This window comes from Phyllostomus hastatus, unplaced genomic scaffold (assembly GCF_019186645.2).
Source record: "Phyllostomus hastatus isolate PE091 unplaced genomic scaffold, TTU_PhHast_1.1 phas_contig_329, whole genome shotgun sequence".
Taxonomy (NCBI): domain Eukaryota; kingdom Metazoa; phylum Chordata; class Mammalia; order Chiroptera; family Phyllostomidae; genus Phyllostomus; species Phyllostomus hastatus.
Window position 1 is genome coordinate 1,192,674 of NW_025333854.1, and position 19,778 is coordinate 1,212,451.

Sequence of the window (19,778 nt, forward strand, 5' to 3'; positions counted from 1 at the left end):
CACAAGAATTCAAAAAACTGAAGAGAGGCTGAGGAACCCCTGGGACAACTTTAAATGTTCCAACATCCGAATCATAGGAGGGCCAGAAGGAGAAAAAGAAGAACAAAAAATTGAAAACTTATTTGCAAAAATAATAGAGAACTTCCCCAATCTGGCAAAGGAAATAGACTTCCAGGAAGTCCAGGAAGCTCAGAGAGTCCCAAAGAAGTTGGACCCAGGGAGGAACACACCAAGGCACATCCTAATTACATTACCCAAGATTAAAGAAAAGGAGAGAATCTTATAAGCAGCAAGAGAAAAGGAAATAGTTACCTACAAAGGAGTTCCCATCAGACTGTCAGCTGATTTCTCAAAAGAGACCTTGCAGGCAAGAAGGGGCTGGAGAGAAGTATTCCAGGTCATGAAAGGCAAAGACCTACATCCCAGATTGCTCCATCCAGCAAAGCTTTCATTTAGAATGGAAGGGCAGATAAAGTGCTTCCCAGATAAGGTCAAGTTAAAGGGGTTCATCAGCACCAAGCCCTTATTTTATGAAATGTTAAAGGGACTTATCTAAGAAAAAGAAGATCAAAACTATGAACAGTAAAATGACAACAAACTCACAGCTATTAACAACTGCACCTAAAAAAAAAGAAAAAAACACACTAAGCAAACAACTAGAACAGGAACAGAAACACAGAAATGGAGATCACATGGAGGGTTAGCAGCAGGGGAGTGGGAGGAGGAAAGAGGGGGAAAAGGTACAGAGAATAAGAGCATAAATGGTAGGTAGAAAAGAGACGGGGGTGGGCAAGAATAGTATGGGAAATGGAAAAGCTCAAGAACTTATGACACATGGACATGAACTAAAGGGGGGGAAGTGGGTGGGAGGGGTGTGCAGGGTGAAGGGCAGTGAAGAGGGAAATGGGACAACTGTAATAGCATAAACAATAAAATATATCTTTAAACAATGCAAGGGAAAACGTTAAAAAAATAAAAGTGAACGGAGAGTATGCGTGTGTAAAATTGAAAACACCTGCTTCCACAGTCATGCGCCTCTCACTTAACTAGGGGGATCCGCTGGGAGACGTGCGTCACTCGGAGGTTTTGTGGTGGCGCGGACCTCACGGGGGCGCACACAGGGCCCGCCGGTCCCCGCCGCAGGTAGCACGCCCTGCCGGCCCGTGGGCCCGTGCAGCCAGGCGCTCGGGGCTGCCACCCCCCGCACAGTGTGGTCGTGGGCGGGATCACCCGAGACTGAGTCCCCCGCGGGAGAAAGGGATGTGGTGGAGAGGCGCGGTGAACGAGACGGAGGAGGCTGCCGTGGGGTCACGCAAGGCGACTCCTCGGCCAGCAGGCGGAGCGCACCCCGGTAACGACGAAAGGTGGTGGAAGGTGCAGCGGGGCCATCGGCCCGCCGGGAACCGCAGGGCCATGCCCGTCAAGCACCACGGACGGCCCGGAACTGCGCCGGCGGCGCTTTTCCACGGCCCGCAGGGCAGGAGTCCCGTGGACACCGCGTGGCACAGGCGCGGCAGTGACGCGTGGCCCTGCGTCGTCAGGACGCGGCCTCCAGTGGCAGGAATTGCTCAGCTCCGCGGCGACCCCACGTGACCCCAGCGGAACCTGCGGCCGGTCCTAGACCGAGGCGGAGGGGGCGCACGAGTGCGCGTGCGCGGAGGGCTGGCGCCCACGTGACGCCTGCGACCCTTAGTCTCCTCTGGTGCTGGGACCGCGTGTGCGTCCCTTACCATCTTTTAACTGTATTCCCGAGTTTTAGAGTGAAGTGTATAATTTTAGGGAAAAAAGCAATAAACGTTTTTTCTTAAGAGAGAAAATACGTCCCGCCAACTGCTCCACACCTGAAGCTGACTGCACGGACCCCCGCCGGTGTCACTGAAAGCCCCGTGCGCTCCCACGCGGTACTAGTTTGGGGCTCCACTGACGGGCGAAACAACAAGAAAACGCGTCGGCAGCTTCTAGACCGCCTACGTGAGGCCTTGGGTGCAGCGTTACCGCGTCCACAGGCATGCAAACCAGTGCACGCACCTTTCACGCTCCTTTATTCCGTCCACCCTGCCCAACCCTCCGAGGCGGCTCCGTCCCCCGGTTGGGGAGGACCCCCCTGGAGAACCGACTCGACGCTTCCGCTGAGTCCCCCGGGCCCTGCTCCTGGCGATCCCGACGCCTCGGCCGCTCGGCCCCTGGCCGGCCCACCCGGCCCCTCCTCGTCAGCTCTGCCAGCGTGCCTCGGGCGGCACCGATCGCGTTGGGCCGGGATTCCTGTTTCTGGCTGCACGTTTGTCCCGCCGGGAGGAGCTTTGCACTGCAGCCACTGGGTCCGGCCCTCGCCCCAGCGGGGGAGCTTGCCATGCCCCTCCGTGTCGGGAGCGCGGGAGCCCCCCGCCTGGCCTCGTGCCCTCATAGTCCAGTGGGGGGCGGGCGGTCCAGTGCAGGGTTGGTCCTGCAGTAAAAGACGGCAGCGAGCACAGGGGAGATAGTGGCCGGTTTTGGCTGGGGGCTTAGGAATTGCGTCCCAGCGCAGGGTCCACGTGAATTAGACGGCTAGACTTCAGGGGTTCCTTCCATAGAAAACGGGGGAGGGGGGGCGGCGGGGGGGGAGGGGCTGGAATTCACCAGTTACCGCCCCACCCTGACCCCAGCTGTGTTCAGCACCAGCTGGCCCTGGCTCCCACTGCCCCAACCTCCCTTCCCTCTCATCATCGCCCGAGTCACCGGCGGTGCATTTGCCGGTTAGGAGGCTGGGCTGGCCGCCTACCTGGCCAGGGTTCTCTGACCTGGCTGGACGTGTGTTTGCATGGCCGGAGAAAGGGTGCCGGGCACAGCACAGAGGGGCTGCTGTCTAATGCTGGCTGTGTCGTGGACTCGCTGAGCAGACCGGCGGAGCAGAGCGGCACGTGCTGGTCCTCAGTCTCTGCCTCTGCAGTCAGGGGCGGGTACGGTGACATGGCTGTTCCCCAGCCCGCAGGACCGAGAGCACCAAGCAGGAGTGCCTCGGTGAGCTGTCACGCTCTGTCCCAACGCTCAGTTTGAGGGTCATGTCACTACACTCCAGGACACACCTTGTGGGACCGCCCGGACCCCGTCTAGTGAGGGGACTCCCAGGCCACAGAGAGAGGCGAGCTGGGAGGAGAAACCGTGCCTCCTTGCACACCCGGATCTGTGGATTCCAGGTCCGTGTGAGCGGTGAGACATCGGGGGTCACAGAGGCAGAGTGTCGGTGTATTCGTTGTGTCACACACGTTGGGACGGTCTAGTCCCGATTTTGTGGCAAAAACCGTGACTGTCTCACATGCAAATACAAAGCGACGCAGCGACCCTGCCGCCCAGCTCCGGCCCCCACACTCCAGCGTGCCACTCACGCTGGTGGATGGCGCGCTCCAGCAAACAGCACCAAGCGAGAGACAGACGGAGAGAGGTTTTAAGGCATCGCCTTGCGAGGGTGGAGGCCGTCCAGCCCAAAGCCGCTGGCAGGCCCTCCTTCTCCAGAGAAGCCAGTTTCGTGGGGGGCCTCCTGTGTGGGGGTGAGGCCCCCCACATCATGGAGAGTGGCCTTGTGTACTCAAAGTCTATTAACTTAAGCGCTAATCTGGTCTAAAAAAATACCTTCACAGCAACGTCCAGACATGCTTAGCCAAATGCCTGGAGAGCGTGGCCCAGCCAGGTTACACGAAATGAACCACGGTGCTCACCACCTGAGCCCCAGAAGGGCAGGTGGGAGAGGGCTCCCCCTCCCTTTCTGGTCTGTCCCCCAGGATTTCCTAGGGCTGCGAAAGCCCAAGGGGGCGCTGGCTGTGCCCTGTTAGGGAACCGGCTTGTCACGAGGGACGAGGCCCCACTGTAGAGCGCCCCAGCCCAGCTGCTGCGGGCCCTGCCGTGAGGCCTGTGGCCGGGTCAGAGCAAACGGCGCCCCCACAAGGCAGCCCCGGTCCCCGTCCCCTGGGCCAGCACCTCCCCGCCTCAGGCTGACCCAAAAAGGTTGCACCAGGCCCAGTTTGGTGACAGTCATCTCGTGGGACGCTCGGGGCCCCTCTGATTACGGGTGAGATTGTTCTCTCTCTCTCACGGTTGCTGGTCCCTGGGAGGTCTCCTTTCGTTGTTGACTGTGCGAAGGCCAAGTCTAAACCGCGCCAGACAGCCCTGCCTCCCCGGGCCCTGACCTGAAATCCGGGTGACGGTGAGCGCTGCTGTTCTCCTCGGCCCTTTTGCAAACGGCCCCCTTGGCTCCCTTGTTGCTGGTGGCTTTTCGCCTGGTGCAGGAGCGCGATTGATGCTCCGTGGTTAATCAGATTTAGCCGGCTGCGGAGATTGCTTTGCTTCATCAAGTCACCTCACGGAACAGTCTGAGGACGAGAAGCAGAGCGGGGGAGCGGGGGCCCGGGGCTCCCCAGCCCTGTCCCACTGCCCGCGGCCTGCCCTGCACCCTGTGCACAAAACTCGCGCCGCCCCCCCCCCGCCCCGCCCAGTGCTTGCGGCTGTCTCATCGTGGACGCCCGGCCCAGCCCCGAGGGGCCGCAGGAAACACGCGTGAGTGGAGTGAGCACCGTACACCCCGACCGAAAAGACCGCAGACAAAGCAGAGGGCACTCGGCGAACGTTTCTCCCCCCTCTGCCTGGGTGAAACCCCCTCGAGTCTGAGGACCGTGGAGGGGACCCCACGGAGACCCGCGCTGGAGGTCTGATCACATAGCACGGTCACACTCTGTGGGCCCGAGAGAACCGTGAACCGAGTCCACAGAGGAACCTCAGCCTGGGGGCAGCCCGGCTGCGTGCACGGCGTAGAGAGAGGGAGGTAATAGGAGGGCATCTAAGGTTCCGGCTCAGAAATGAAACACCAGCATGAAAACGGACAAGTCACGCAGAAGGAGTGCAAATAGCCATAAAATGGCAAAGAAGGACCATTTTCTCACAACCCGTGTTGACAAAAAGAGAAAACAACGACCGTCCTCGGTGCTGGCGAGGACGCAGGGAGTGGGCCCGCACCCCACGCTCGGCCCTGACCTGCAGAGCCAGGGCGGTGACACTCAGAGCCAGGCAGCGAGTGGATTATTCGTTTATTTTTAGAGGGAAAGGAGAGGAGGGAGAAGGAGAGGGAGAGAAACGTCACCGTGCGGTTGCCTCTCATGTGCGCCCCACCACGGGGGACCTGGCCCGCACCCCAGGCAGGTGCCCTGGCTGGGCCTCGAACCAGTGACCCCTTGGTTCACAGGCCAGTGCTCAACCCACTGAGCCACACCAGCCGGGGCGTTTTCTGCCTCTTAGCTGCTGAGACCGCCCCCGAGGAGCCACGCTGCACGCAAGCCTGCAGCGCCCCTCCAGGGGCGGGAGAGGTGGGCGCGCAGAGAACCGCAGCCACGGCAGCTTGGCAGTGCCCCAGAGGGTCCCGGAGACAGTGAAGGGTCATCCTGTCCCCAGTGGGCAGGGACCCGATGTCGCCCACTGGCGTGAGCCGTGTCCTCTACACGTAGCCCACCAACACTTCTTCCCTTCGAGGGAAGAGCCAGCAGCGACCACAGACGACTGAGAAATTGGTTGACCAGTGTCACTGGCAATACTTTTTATCGGGTATCGTTTTCCCGAAGGCCCAGAGACCGTGACGGGACGCAGTGTCCACTCGGGCGCGGAGAGACACGAAACATGACTAAAAACGTCTTCTCTCCACCCCTGGCTGGCGTAGCTCAGTGGATTGAGCGCGGGCTGCGAACCAAAGTGTCGCAGGTTCGATTCACAGTCAGGGCACATGCCTGGGTTGCAGGCCACGGCCCCCAGCAACCACACATTGATGTTTCTCTCTCTCTTTCTCTCTCCGTTCCCTCTCTAAAAATAAATAAATAAAATATTTTTTTAAAAAGTCTTCTCTCTGAGTACATTTCAGTGATGAACGCAGGCCTCGGAACAGAGGAATTGTGAGTCCTGCCAGTTTCGGGATCTTTGTTGTTTCGTTTTACTTTTTTGCTTGCTAATCACAAACCTCGGCATGAAATCCTGCAAAAGCAGAGTGCCGTGGCCAGGCCGGTCTGCCCGGCCCTGGCCAGGCGGCTCTGTTGGTTAGAACGTGGCCCAACACCCTAAGGCTGTGGGTTTGATCCCCGGTCAGGCCACATCCAGGAGTCAGCCAAGGAATGTGTCAAGAACTGGAATAACAAATCGATGTTTCTCTCTCTCACGCTCTCTCTTAAATCAGTTAAAAAAAAAAAAAAAAAAAAGATCAGTCTGGCTTCAAACCATTAAAAAAAAAAATCAGTCTGGCTTCAGAGCCTTCCCAGCTTCCCTGCCTGGAGGACAGATGTGTCTTGCTGAGTCAGGACCATGAACTGCGTCTGCCGAGACCACGGGCCACGCTGCGCCCACACCCACCCACCGCCTTGCACGGTGAGCCAAACACCTGGGAACCGAAACTCGGTCGGGGGCAGAGGCAAAACTCGGCTCAGCCGGGGCAGAGTTCCGCCCGATTCCCAAATGTGAACGGTTCCATTAACGTCCAGGGAAGAGCGGGGACCCAGCCAGCAGATTTGGAAATTTCCTTTCAGATGTCTTGAAATTTTCCTCTGACATTTCCAGCCCAGCACACGAAGCGCTTCCAGGCCCTAGCGCACGTCAGCCGCCCGCTGGCTGCAGGGAGAGCCGGCGTGACGGCCTCCTGTGCGTCCAGGCCTTGTCCAGGCGGCCAGCAGCGCTTTGTCCGGCTCCGTGTCCCAGCATGCCCTCGGGGATCACCGCGTTCCCTCGGGTCCTCGGGCGGCGCTCCAGACGGTGACCTGGTTTTCAGAGGTGGCCCCGGCGGGCGGACGAGGCAGAGCTTCCGTGCCTGCCCACCCACCCCGCGGGGAAGCGGGGGCCCGGGAAGGCGAACCCGGGGCTCCCCGCCAGTTGTGGAAATGTCGTCAGCACGGACACGAAACTCCTGCTTCCCCCGGGGCTCTTCCTCGTTCGCCTGAAACGAAATCCTTCCCGTCCCCGCAGCTCCCGGGAGGCTGTTCCGTCACACACACACACACACACACACACACACACACACACACACCTGGGGTCCCCTCTAACCGGGACCCCCCCCGTTCTCCGGGGCCCCCGAGCCGTGCATCTCGGGGCGCAGCCCTCTCCCGGCTGAGCAGACCACCGTCGGTGGGTCTGCCGCCGTCACGAAGACAGTGTGGGAGCCGCTCGCTGAACGCTTAGATCTGGAGAGCTTTGTCTGTGAGAGCCGCACACCCTGGTGTTCTCGGAGACGCCCTTTGGAACTATCCACCTTAGGAGCCCCGTCCTCATTTTCGGCTCCCAGGTGTTTGGCTCACCTGAGAGAGTGGGCTTAGCCGGGAGAAAGGCCTCGCCCACGGGAGACAGCTGCTGCAGGAGGCGGTGGGGCCACCCTCGGAATGTGGGGCGTGGCTCTCTGGGGACAAGCCCCTCCTCTCTCCCTGCAGGGCTGGGGTGAGTCACAGGCCCTCCCACCTGCTTCCTACGGCAAAGGGCAAAGGGCAAAGTCTGTGACGCGATTTCACACCGGGAGTTCAGAGGTGGCAGGGCCTCCAGTGCCCCCCCCACATCCTCAGGCCTCCCCGCTACAAAAGCAGGTGGCATGTGTGACTGTGCCTGAGGACTTGCCCGGGGACAGGGGCTCACGAGGCTCATGCACAGGGCCGGTGGCAGCCACTGGGCACGCCCTGGCCTCCAGGGCGAGACTCAGGCTGGCAGAGGGGAGTGGGGTCCCATGGGCCCAGGCCCTCCCGCCCCCAGCCGTGCCCCAGGGGGACAAGCAGGCCCCAAGGCTCCCCCTCTGGGGGCTGCCTTCTCTTCTCCGTGTGCAAATGGGTCCTTCCTCTAGGGACATGGGTGCTGTTGGGCGAGGTCCCAGCCCTGTGGCCTCCCTTCAGTCTGCCTCAGCGAGGACGCCAGCTCCACCTGGGGCCACGTTCTGGGGTCTTGGGTGTCGGGCCCGCAGTGGAGAAAACCCGGGGGACACGGAGCGCCCGGCATCCTCTCGGGCCCCGCCCACCTCTGCAGGAGCACGCTGGCCACGGGAAGGGTCCTTTGAAGGCCGGCTTTCCAAGGTTCGCTCAGCCCTGCAGAGGCTGCCAAGCCTGGCCCCCTGGCCACGGGACCGTGAATACAGGAACTTTCCGGCCCGGGCCTGCCAGCCGTCCTGGAGGGGAGTGAGAGGTCCAGTGCTGCAAGGTGGGGTTTGCCTTTGACCTTTGCTCACTTGCATGAGTTCTCTAACCCCACCCACGGCCAGGGCCTGGTGACCTGGGGGGCCCCCTCCGACGCTGACGGCAAACAAGCAAACTGCCATGACGGTTGTTCTCCTCCAGGTCCCGAGGCTCTCTGCTCAGGAGAGAGAGGACACCGCCGGTCCAGGAGAGCCACAGGGTTCTGTTCTCCCTGCCAGTTCGTTAGCAACAGCCGGCCCCCGGGCCGCGGTCCAGGCCGCTGACATCAGTTCCCCGCACAGGACAACTGGAGCTGGGTCTGGGCAGCCGCGGGGCCAGGAGGGCTCAGCTGTACTGATGGGTGGGCCAAGAGCAGAGAGGGGAAGGGAGGCGAGCGGGGGAGGGGGACGGAGGGAGAGAGAGAAGAAAGAGGGAGGGAGGGAAGGAGGGAAGGAAGGAGGGGAAGGGAAGGGAGGGAAGGGAGGGAGGGAGGGGGGAAGGGAAGGGAAGGGAGGAAGGACAGATGCAGGGAGGGGAAGACAGGTGGAGAGGCCTGCAGACGCCTAGGTCGCCCTGCGTCAACAAGGGACTCGGGCAGGACGGTGGGAAGCAGGGCGCGAGGCGAGGTGATGGCACGAAGTCGTGTCTGACCACCATCGTCTCCTGTGAGTGTGTAGGAAAACCGAGGCTCGCGGCCCCTGTGACCCAGCGCCGTCGGTGCTGGAAGCCCAGGCTGCAGCCAGCGTGCCGAAGGGGACCCACCCCGGGAGGCCGGGCTGGACGCAGGGACAGGCAGCCCAGCCCACGTCCCCTCTCTCTGAGCCTCCCCCCGTCTCTCAGCGGGGCCAGGGGCACCACCGCACCCCTCCCTGCCCGAACTGCATTTCTCCAGTCGCCTGACGCCCCCCACTCCACCCCCCGCACGGTATGCTGATCCAGCAAGAGATCTCCGGAGCCCCCCCCAGCCGGCGGGGCGGGGCTTCCTGGAAGCTTCCCGCCTGCAGTCGCTGACCCCCCCACCCTCTTGTCTTGATTAAGTGACAGCCTCCCCGCTGAAGCCTCCTCTCTGTGGCTCGCCGCCAGAGCCCCTCCTGGCCTCTCCCGAGGCTCTTCCTTCCAGCGCCCGAGCATGAGCCCTGGCCGGCACTTCTCGGCCTTGGAAGAGCTGCCGGAGCTGAGCCGGGTGTCCACGTGTTACCTTCTGTCCCTGCCACGTAGGGCGGCGCGGAGCCGGGACGGGGTGGGGAGGCCCGTGGCCGCTCCCAGCCGCCTGGAGGCAGGGCTCGGGCCTCAGGGGGCCTGAACAGGGGGCTCTGCCCCCAAAAACCGGGGCAGCCGCCGAAGAAGCAGGGGAGAGAACGCCGAGGAGGCGAACCGAGGGCGAGCCGCAGTCACTGGGCTCCTCGCTGCGGCTCCACCCCAGGGGCCTGGGGATGCCGTGTCCTCCCCTCGGAGGCTGACGCTGGGACCCTCCCCGTCAGGCGGGGCCCTGGGAGCTCTGACCCAGGGGTGACCTTCACGGGGGTGCAGAGAGCGGAGGAGGAGCCCGAGAGGGCCACAGCCGGGGGAAGTGGGGCCTGGACCCCCCTCGCCCTCGGGAGACGGCTTTGCTGACTCTGGGCACGTGGCTCACACGGAAGCCTCAAGGAGGGAGTCACGGCGGCTTCCAGAGGCCGTTCCCTGAGAGGTGTTAAAACATCGAGGGACACCCGGAGGAGAGCCGCCTCCGCGCTCCTGCCCGCCGAGCCGGCGAGAGGGGCCCGGGTCCGAGCCCCGGGAGCCGCCCCCCCGGAGGACTCTGCCAGCCGAGAAGACGGACGCCGGGGGCGAGAGACAGAAATGCGTAAAGAAGGGTTTTCGGGTTGTCAGTGGATAAACACACAAAGCGCTCTCTAAAAAATATACGGGGGGGAGGGAGGAAAGGGAAGGAGGGAAGGAAGGAAGGAAGGAAGGAAGGAAGGGAGGGAGGGAGGGAGGGAGAGAGAGAGAGAAGGAGAAAGAAAGAAAGGAAGGAAGGAAGGAAGGAAGGAAGGAAGGAAGGAAGGAAAGAAAGAAAGAAAGAAAGAAAGAAAGAAAGAAAGAAAGAAAGAAAGAAAGAAAGAAAGAAAGAAAGAAAGAAAAGGAAAGAAAGGCAAGGCAAGGCGCCCTGGCCGGGCGGTGCGGTTGGTTGGAACCTCATCATAGGCACCAAAGGTTGTGGGTTCGATTCCCTCAGGGCACAGGCCTGGGCTGTGGGGTCCGCCCCCGGTTGGGCTGCGTCCCAGAGGCAACCCATCAATGTTTCTTTCTCGCATGATGGTTCCCCTGTCTCTAAAAGCAATAAACGTATCCTTGGGTGAGGCTTTTTTAAAAATTAAAAAATACACACACACACACACATAAAATAAATCAGACTCGTGGATACTAAACGTGGCCCTGCTTCTTCAGAAATCACATCCATTCACTCGACAGTGAGGACCGGGGGCCTCCCCCCACCCCACCCCCACCCCAGCGCAGTGCTGGGGGCGCACGGAGTAATAGGAAAGGCTTCCTGCCGGGAGGAGCCCCTTGTCCGGGGCTTCCTGCGCGCCCCGCCCCCCCTCAGGGCTCTGGACTGGGGCTCCGGCTCCAACTTGGACCCTCCAAACTCACGGTGCCCATGCTTCCTTTCCAAGAGGAACCGGCTTCCCCGCTGACGCAGAGCGTGGGCCGCGGCCAGACCTCCGCTGTCAGCCAGACGTCCAGCCCCGGCCCCTGCTCCTTCCTGTGTCGGTGCGAGGCCCAGCGCAGCAGCCCTGCCTGGGCGTCCTCTCGGGCCCAGAAACTCGGTCCGCACACCGAGGTCACCCCACGGAGCCCCTCTGGCCCTCGGAGCCTCGGGGGCGCCGCTGCTGTGGGGTCCTGCCCTCTGGTCTCCATCGGGGGCCCCCCCCCTCCGCCCGGCCACCTTGGCACTAGGACAGAACTGTAGGGTCCCCGTGCATCTGAGAGCTCCTCCGTGACCAAGGAAAGCAGGGGTCATGGCGAGCTATTTCCCTCTGACCCCGCCCAGGCTGCCCTGTCCGAGGGGTGCCTGAGCCGGGACCCGCCAGGCCCCCAGAGCCCGGAGCCACCACTCCCCAGCTCCTCACCTGGCCCTCGGCCTCGTCCCCCCACAGAGCCGGGAGGGGCTGCCCTGTAGCCCAGTGCAGAGCAGGCACGTGGACACGGGGCACCCCTCCACCCGTGGGGCCGTGTGCAGCCAGACGCTCCCCCTGGATCCCACCACGAGGGGAATCCAGACGCCCTCGGTGCAGGCGGTCTGCAGAGCAACTGCCCTGCGCTCGTCACAGACGCCGGAGTTTGGGACGCCAGCAAGCGGCTCCACATCCCAGGGAGCTGAGGAGGCGTGGCAGCCGAGTGCCGTGCCGGGTCCTGCACCGGAAAACCGTGGCCGCAGAGGACGTGATAGGGACAGTCACGGTCCTCTGTCTGCGTGTGCGTGTGTGTGTGCGCATGTGTGACTGCGTGTGTGCATGTGGAACGAGAGGGGAACACGAATGTGGCGAGACGCTGACCATTCAGGCATCCAGGCGAAGGGCATGGGCTGTGTGTTGCACCGTTTTCTCAACTTCGCTGCAGGGTCGGTGGTTAAAGGTCACGCTGAGAACGCTAGCTGGTCCCACAGATTAGTGACAGTGTGTGGGAGGGGGCGGTGTGGGCCCCTGCAGGACCCCGGAGAGGAGGGCAGCCCCCGGCGGCTCAGGGCTGGTCCTCGCTGGTGAGAAAGGCAGGAACCGGGCGGAGCACCGGGCCAGCCCCCCAGCCACGGAGCCAGGGAACCCGCGCCTCCTGTGCACCTGGGAGCCCCGCCACCTGGCCCCCAGCCGCAGACTCGCTAACCAGCAGGGAGCCCCAGCACTGCCCTGGCGGCCCCAGGGGCTCAGGCCTGGGGGGGCCAACCCCCCCCCATGCCACGAGCCTGGAGCCCGAGGTGGGGGTGGGGGGGTCCTCAGAGGCAGGGCCAGGCTGGGCTCTGCTGGCTCTGCCCTGGTCACAGGTCACATTGCCAGATGGCCGCTGAGCGGGCCCACAGACGTCACCCCGATTCCCCCCCTGCCCATCTCTCCTCTCTCCTGCCCTCTCTGCGTGACCCTCCGGGCTGCCCCCGTCCCTCTCCCGGTCCACGCCGCGTGGTGTGTGGAGGCCTTCCAGACCGGCCTCCCTGACGCGCCCCGAAACGCCGGAGGGCCGAGGCGCCAAAAACAGAACAGAAAGTAGCCTCGGCGCCGGTTTGGTTCTCAGTGAGACGTGAGGTTTCCAAAGGTCGTGAACTGCGTGCTGAAGGGACCCCCCTCCCCACCCCGCTCTGTCCTCCTCGGGCACGCCCGTCCGGAGCTCTCCTGCCCCTACAGGGGTGGCCGCCCCCCCGCCTCTCCGTCAGCCCCAGCGGCCCCAGCTGCCACCACAGAGGCCCGGGCACTCTGGAGGGCCCCGCCCCTCCCGAGGGTTCTCCCCGGGTGCAGAGCGGAGGTCAGCCAGGGGTCGGTGCAGCCCGGGGGAGCAATGCCAGGCCCCTGTGCGCTGGGGGCGGGGGTGGGGGCGGGGGGTCCAGGAGCGGAGGGACGGACGCCCCCTGCGAGGAGCCAGGAGAGCGGCCGCCGAGCTCGCGCGGCGCGGACGAGCGGGGCTCGCCCGGAGCAGACGCCTCCTGAGAACCAGCGGCGTCTGCGGAGGTGGTGGGCTCGGGCGCCCCGGGGGTGTCCGTCTCGGTGTCTCTCTCGTTCTGCCCTTCGAATCGGCAGGGGGTCCTGCGTTCTCACACACACACACAGTGTGGACGAGAACCGGTGTGGGAGGGAGGCCGGAACTCAGCCGGTCGGGTTGTGGGGGGTGGGGGGGCTGTGGGCGGACACCCCCGCTCTGGTCCGCCCTCCCCCGCGCCCACCCCCCACCCCCACCCCCACCCCCCGCGGAGGGAGTCTGCATCTTCTCCCGGCTGCCGACCCCGCCCCCCCACTGCCCCCCACGCTGCTTCACGCTTCCACGCCCGCCAAGAACTTTTTCGGTCCGATCTGTTGTATCAACGTCCTAACGGTCTGGGAAGTGTCTGTGGACGGAAAATCAGGCTAAATGTCATCGCTCGTGGTGCCTTCAGAAACGAGCGCTGGCCTGAACCGCACGTGTTTCGTCACACGGGAAAAGTCGAGGTGGGCCCCGGGGTGGGGGTCGCCCCTGCCCTCCCGTGGGGCCGGAGGGCGCTGGGGTGGGGGTGGGGGGTCGGAAAGCGCGTCCCGAAGTCTCGGAAAGGTCCGAGTGCGGGAACAGCAGGGCAACGCGGTGAGAGAGGCCACGGGACAGCGAGCCCGCCGGCCGCCACAGTGGCCGAGGCCCCGGGGCGGGCGGGAACCCTTTCCACCTCTTGGGGCCGGGCTGCCCGCAGTCCCGCGGAAACAATGTGTTGTCGGTCGTTAAAACGTTCTGGATGTTTTTGGCTCCCTCCTCGGTGGCCTCTCGTTTTCCATTTGAGTTCATGCGAGGTTGGACTGCCTGTCCCCGGCCTGCACCGGCCGGAACTCGGTCTGCCCCTAAAACGCGCAGAACGCCAAGATCGCCCGGGGGTCCCCACCCTCGCCCTTCCCTCCGGTCCTCATCAGCGTCCCCATCCTGGGAGGCCCCCGCACGGGTCTCACCTGGTTCACCCAAAAGTCCAGGACCACCGCCAGCTGCCGCCGCTGTCTCCTCTGACCCTGCCCATCTTCAGTGCCGCCTGCCCCGCCTCCACCACCCCTGCAGCTGTGAGTGGATGTGTCACAGTGCCTCCAGTGTCCCCCCCACCCCCATGGGCCCACTGCCACCATCACCCCCCACCCCTAGGGCCTTCCGTGTGCACTGCGGAGACGGACATGCTGGAGGTGAGGGCGCTGGGTGACGCAGCGGGGGGCAGGCTCTCCCCTCCGTGGGGGGTACCCGGGCCTGCGTGAGACAGTCCAGTCCACCTGGTCTCCTGCACCGCAGAGTGACGCTGAGGATGCTGGTTGCATCCGTTCGGGCGGCTGTAACGTAAATGCTGCCCACGGGGCGGCTCAGAAACCACAGCGGGGTGCCAGCAGGGTGGGGCCCAGGGGCAGGCCCTGCCCAGGGTGCAGGCTGCTGGCCTCTCACTGGGTCCCCCCAGGGCAGAGGGGCCTGTTGTGATGTCACCAACCGCAGTTTCCCTCAGGAGGACCGAGCCCCAGGGGCTGACCTCTCCCACGGGCCTTTCCCTCCCAGCACCGCCCCGTGGGACAGCAGGGCTTTAACGGGAGGCGGCACGCTGGGTGCCAGCTCTGGGGCGCAGGCCTGTCCGTGCTAGGACTGGGGCCTGGGGCCTGGGAGCCGGCCAGGGCCCCGGGGCGGAGCCTCATGCCCCCAGAACGGCGCCTCCCTCCGCAGCCCTCACCCGCTCTCCGCTGCACCCTCCTTCCCTTACATGGATGGGTTCTCTCCCCCGAGTTCCTCCCCCCTCCCAGGTCTCCGGTTCTGGCAACTCGCGCCTCCCCACAGGCCCAGACTGGCCCGGGGCCCCGGCAGGGCAGGGCTCAGGGTTACGCGAAGGCCACGGCGGCAGACCTTTCAAGTTCAGGTTTTCTGCAGGCGCGTTTAGCCTAGCAGGTAACTGGGGTTGCATCGATGCTTCATCCCTAAGTCAGTCCGTTTCTTTTCTTCTGTCTGTCCCCAGGAGCTCTTGTGCACGCCCCGGGGCCGGCTGGAGAGGCTGTTGCCGACTGTTCGACTTCGGGGCACGAACCCCCGGAGCGCAGCCTGCCGCACTCCTGTCTCCCCGCGTCTCCGCGCCACCTGCCCGAAACAGTTTGCACACACGGGTGTCGCCTCGGACACGGGGCCGTTGGAGCCCCCGCGCCCGGCCGGTGGGGATGTGAAGTGGGGCGGCCACTCTGGAAATCAGCCGGACAGGTCCCCCGAAAAGACTCACCCCAGGACCCCCCACCATTTCCACTGCTGGGTGCGCCCCGGCGAGAGACAAGCACACACGTCCACACAGCCACGCGCACACGGGTGTTGGCCCCCCACGAGCCCTCCACCGCAGCCCCTGAGTGGGACCGGCCCCAGGGCCCGCCGGCTGCTGAAGCACCGACTGGAAGCTCTGGTACAGGCTCGGGGGCGGCCGAGCCCGAAAACATGGTGCAGAGGGAAAGAGGCCGGACTGAAAATGTCTCCTGGTGTGTGACTTCACGGGCTCAGGATGTCCGGAGCGGGCGAGTCCACCGAGACAGAAGGCAGATTCGGGGCTGCCCGGGGCTGGGGGAGCGGGAGGGGGAGGGGCTGCCAATGGATTCGGGTTCCTTCTGGGGGTGACGAAAGCCGTCTGGAAATGGCGGTGTTTGCACAACCTCGTGACTCTCTAAAAACCCCCGAGTTTACACGCGTTGAAAGGGTGACTGTCACGGTATGTGAAATGTATCTCAATTCAAAACAATGGATCTTCACCGCATGTTAACCATTCAGTACACACACAAAAACCTGCTTTTTTTTTCCTTATTCAGATTTCCTTCCCTTTTTGCCTAGCATCATTTTTCTGTCCCCAAACCCTACTTTTTAAAGAAAAAAAGTCAGCCCTGGCTGGTGTGGCTCAGTGGACTGTCGGCTTTCAATCCAAAAGGTCACAGGTTCGATTCCCAGTCAGGGCACATGCCCGGGTTGCAGGCCAGGCCCCCAGTATGGGGCACGCAAGAAGCAACCAATCGATGTTTCTCTCCCTCTCTTTCTCCTTCCCTTCCCCTCCCCTCTCTCTAAAAGTAAATAAAGACAGTCTTTTAACAATTAAGCAATTTCTTTCCTGATCAATGTTTACAACTCACTGCAGCTTCCCAGCAGCACCATGCCAGACTGAGACCCTTCCAGCCCCCCCCCCGGGGGGTGCCAGCGGGGCGCTGGGGCCTGAGACGGGATGGGTGCGGAGAGCAGGCCGCCGCAGGGGGCGGGGGCGGGGGCGGCACGCGGCAAGGACACGCACTGGGACTGTGGGCTGAGAAACCCTCTGGAGCCTGAGCCAGGAGCCCAGAGAGCGGGGGAGGGGGGCGTTCCAGAAACAGGGACAGCGTGCGCCAGGCCCCGGGCCGGCAGAGGACGCGCGGCACATTCTGGGAACCAAGAGCTGTGCGGGGCGGCTCCGGGACAGGGGCCCCGTCCAAACGCCGGGTCTGAGCTGCGTCCAGATGACTGTGTTCAGGAATTCGGTGATCTTGCCAGGGCCGCTGCTTGCGCAGACTCCCTCCGCGCCGAGCGCCAGAATGTCTTCAGCGCAAGCAGCAGCGGGGCTGACTCCGGGGGGGCGGGGGGGCGGGGGAGACCGGGACCTCCACTCTGTCTGGCCAGAGGAAGATGGGGAGGAGGGCGGGCTCGGGGGCCAGAGGGCCCAGGGGCTCAGCCACCGCCTTCGGGACCAGCTCCCCTCTGCCTCTCTCCCCGCCACCCGCCCACGGAGCTTCTTTGCAGGGCAAGTTCCCCTAAGGCCACGTGACCGGGCCGTGCTTCCCTGTCCCCTTTGAGGGGACACGGTCACTTCTCCTTCCTGAGGGCCCCAGCGAGCCTCCCCGGGTGCTGCGTCGGCCCAATTCCCTCACAGGTCCCAGGCTGGGAGTGGTTTTCTAGCCGAGGACTGTGCGTCTTGGGGGGGCGTCCACTGTGGGGAGCCCCCCAGCACACAGCCCGGTGCCTGCGGCTGGCGCTACAGCCCCCAGCACCCACGCGGGGCCCACCGCCCACTCGTGGTCCGGAATCACGTCCGAGTCCCACCTCGGCCGGTGACGAGCTGCGTGGTTTGCATCGCCACGGTTCCGCGAGCATCGGCCCTCCTGCCGGCAGACTTCCTCAAAGTCCTCTTCGAGCCGCGCCCTCGGCCTCAGATTCCCACCCCCCACCACGGCCGCACATCTCCGTGTCTGTCCCTCCGCCCCATCTTCCTCCCCAGACCGCGTGCGGGCGGCCACCGCTTTTTCCATTCCCCCGTCTTTAAATCCGCCGCCCCTCCTCCGCCACACCGAGGGAGGGACCTGCAGGCCCGGCTGCCCGTGGGCCGAGGCTCCAGCGGCCTGGGTCCCGGTCCACCCCAGCGCCTTCCACGCAGTGGCTTGTTGATCAGGACTGAAAGTTACGGACAGTCAGTCTCTCCGAAGGTGTTCTGTACAGTGCCGGAGGAACTCAAAAAAGTCCTGCGGCTTTGGCTGAAAAATAAAGCGACTCAGACTCGTCCAGGGTCACACGGCTTGCAAGCTGGAGACACCCGCCAGCCAGGCCCAGCGAGTTCCCGAGGAGAAAGGCGAGTCTGACAGTTTCGAGGCGAGAGGCACATTCCTGGGCAGAATCCGCTCTGCATTCTTAGCCCCCGGGGCCCCTCTGGCAATAGGGACTGCTGGACGTCCGGCGGCCATCCCCACGTAAACGGACGGCCTGCTGGATGGCCCGGGGTGGACACGCCACACACGGGCGTGCATGCAGATACGGACGCAGCACCGGAAGTTCGGGAGTTCAAGTCCCCAGGTGAGCGAACAGGAATGAGAACAGGAATGAGTGTTTCCCTGCGCCTCAGCCCACTCGAAATTAATGATTTAGCAGCTTGGCCACGACGACTCCATTTTATTTCTTCGTCTGTTCCCTAGCTTTGCTGAGGTCTGAAGTGACCACAAGCATGTCCAAGGACAAACGAACACCGGGAAGTATTTGCAAAGTACACGACAGTCTCCTTAAGGGACACAGTCACTTTTACAAATCCCTAAGAAAGAGATCAACTTCCCAAGATAAAGGATATGGGCTGTCGGTGTATGAGAGGGAGGGAGAGAGAACAGTTAACTTATTTCCAAGGTTGCCCAGTAGATTGGCAAGGACTTAGAAAATTATTAATCGTGGTGTCGCAAGAACATGAAACAGTGAGCGCTGTCGCTGGGAATGCCAGTCGGAGCAACTTCCCAGGAAGTCCACCTGCACCTGTGGAAGTGCCAGTACCTACACTAGGTCTGCCTTTCATCAAGTAATGAACCCTTCTGGGCATTTACTCTGAGGAAGCATTTAGGCAGGGGCACAAAAAATGTATGTGCAAGATATTCGTCATCACCCATTTCTAATAGCAAAATTGAATGACTTTACTGTCCTGCTGTAGGGGTTAATTAAGTGAATTACACTGAATTTGTGTGGGCACAGACCTACTTACCTATGAATGCACCTCTGGACTCTAGCTAGTGATGTGTCTGCGCGTGAATATTTATTGAATAAACAGAGAACTATAATAGACATTCTATAGCCGTTAAAAATGACAATGCACATTTATATTTACTGAATTGGGAAGCTGTCACCAGTTGTTAAAGGAAAAAGCATATTCCCAAACTGCATGACTAGAGTGATCTCGTTATTGTATAAAAGGCGTGTGTGAATGTAACCACAGGAATGAAACTGAGAAGGAGACTTCCGACCAAGATGGAGCCATAGGCAGACACCCTGTGCCCCTCACACAACCAAAAGAAGGACAACAACAAATTTAAAAACAAAAAACATGAACACCTAAGGCTCTGCCCCTCACTGTAACAGGAGCGACCAGACCAAAAAAAAAGAGAGAGAGAGAGAGAGAGAGATGGCTCAAACAGAAGAACAAATCGGTGCCCCAGAACTCATCCTTTTGAGCGACCAAAAGATAGCTAACCTCTTAGATGCACAGTTCAAAACACTGGTGATCAGGAAGCTCACAGAATTAGTTGATTTTGGTCACAAATTAGATGAACAAATGCAGGTTACTATAAAAGAAATGAAGGAAAAGGCACAGGGAACCAATAGTGATGGGAAGGAAACTGGGACTCAAAACAATAGAGTGGACCAGAAGGAAGAAAGAAACAACCAAACAGGAAAGAATGGAGAAATAAGAATTCAAAAAAACGAGAAGCTTAGGAACCTCCAGGACATCTTTAAATGTTCCAACATCCGAATTATAGGGGTACCAGAAGGGGAAGAAGTAGAGCAACAGATTGAAAATGTATTTGAACAAATAATGAAGGAGAACTTCCCCAATCTGGCAAAGGAAATAGACTTCCAGGAAGTCCAGGAAGCTCAGAGAGTCCCAAAGAAGTTGGACCCAAGAAGAAACACGCCAAGGCACATCATCGTTACATTAGCCAAGGTAAAAATGGAGGAGAGAATCCTAGAAGCAGCAAGAGATAAGGGGACAGTCACCTACAAAGTAGTTCCCATCAGACTGTCAGCTGATTTCTCAAAAGAGACCTTGCAGGCAAGAAGGGGCTAGAAAGAAGTATTCCAGGTCATGAAAGGCAAGGACGTACATCCAAGATTGCTCTATCCAGCAAAGCTATCATTTAGAATGGAAGGGCAGATAAAGTGCTTCTCAGATAAGGCCAAGTTAAAGGAGTTCATTATCACCAAGCCCTTATTCTATGAAATGTTAAAGGGACTTATCTAAGAAAAGAAGATAAAAAAAAAACATGTATAGTAAAAGGACAGCAAACTAACAATTATTAACAACCACACCTAAAACAAAACAAAAACTAAGTAAAACAATTAGAACAGAAACAGACTCACAGAAATGGAGATCACAGGGAGGGTCAGCAACAGGACAGTGGGAGGGGGGAGGAGGGGGGAAGAGGTACAGGGAGTAAGAAGCATAGATGG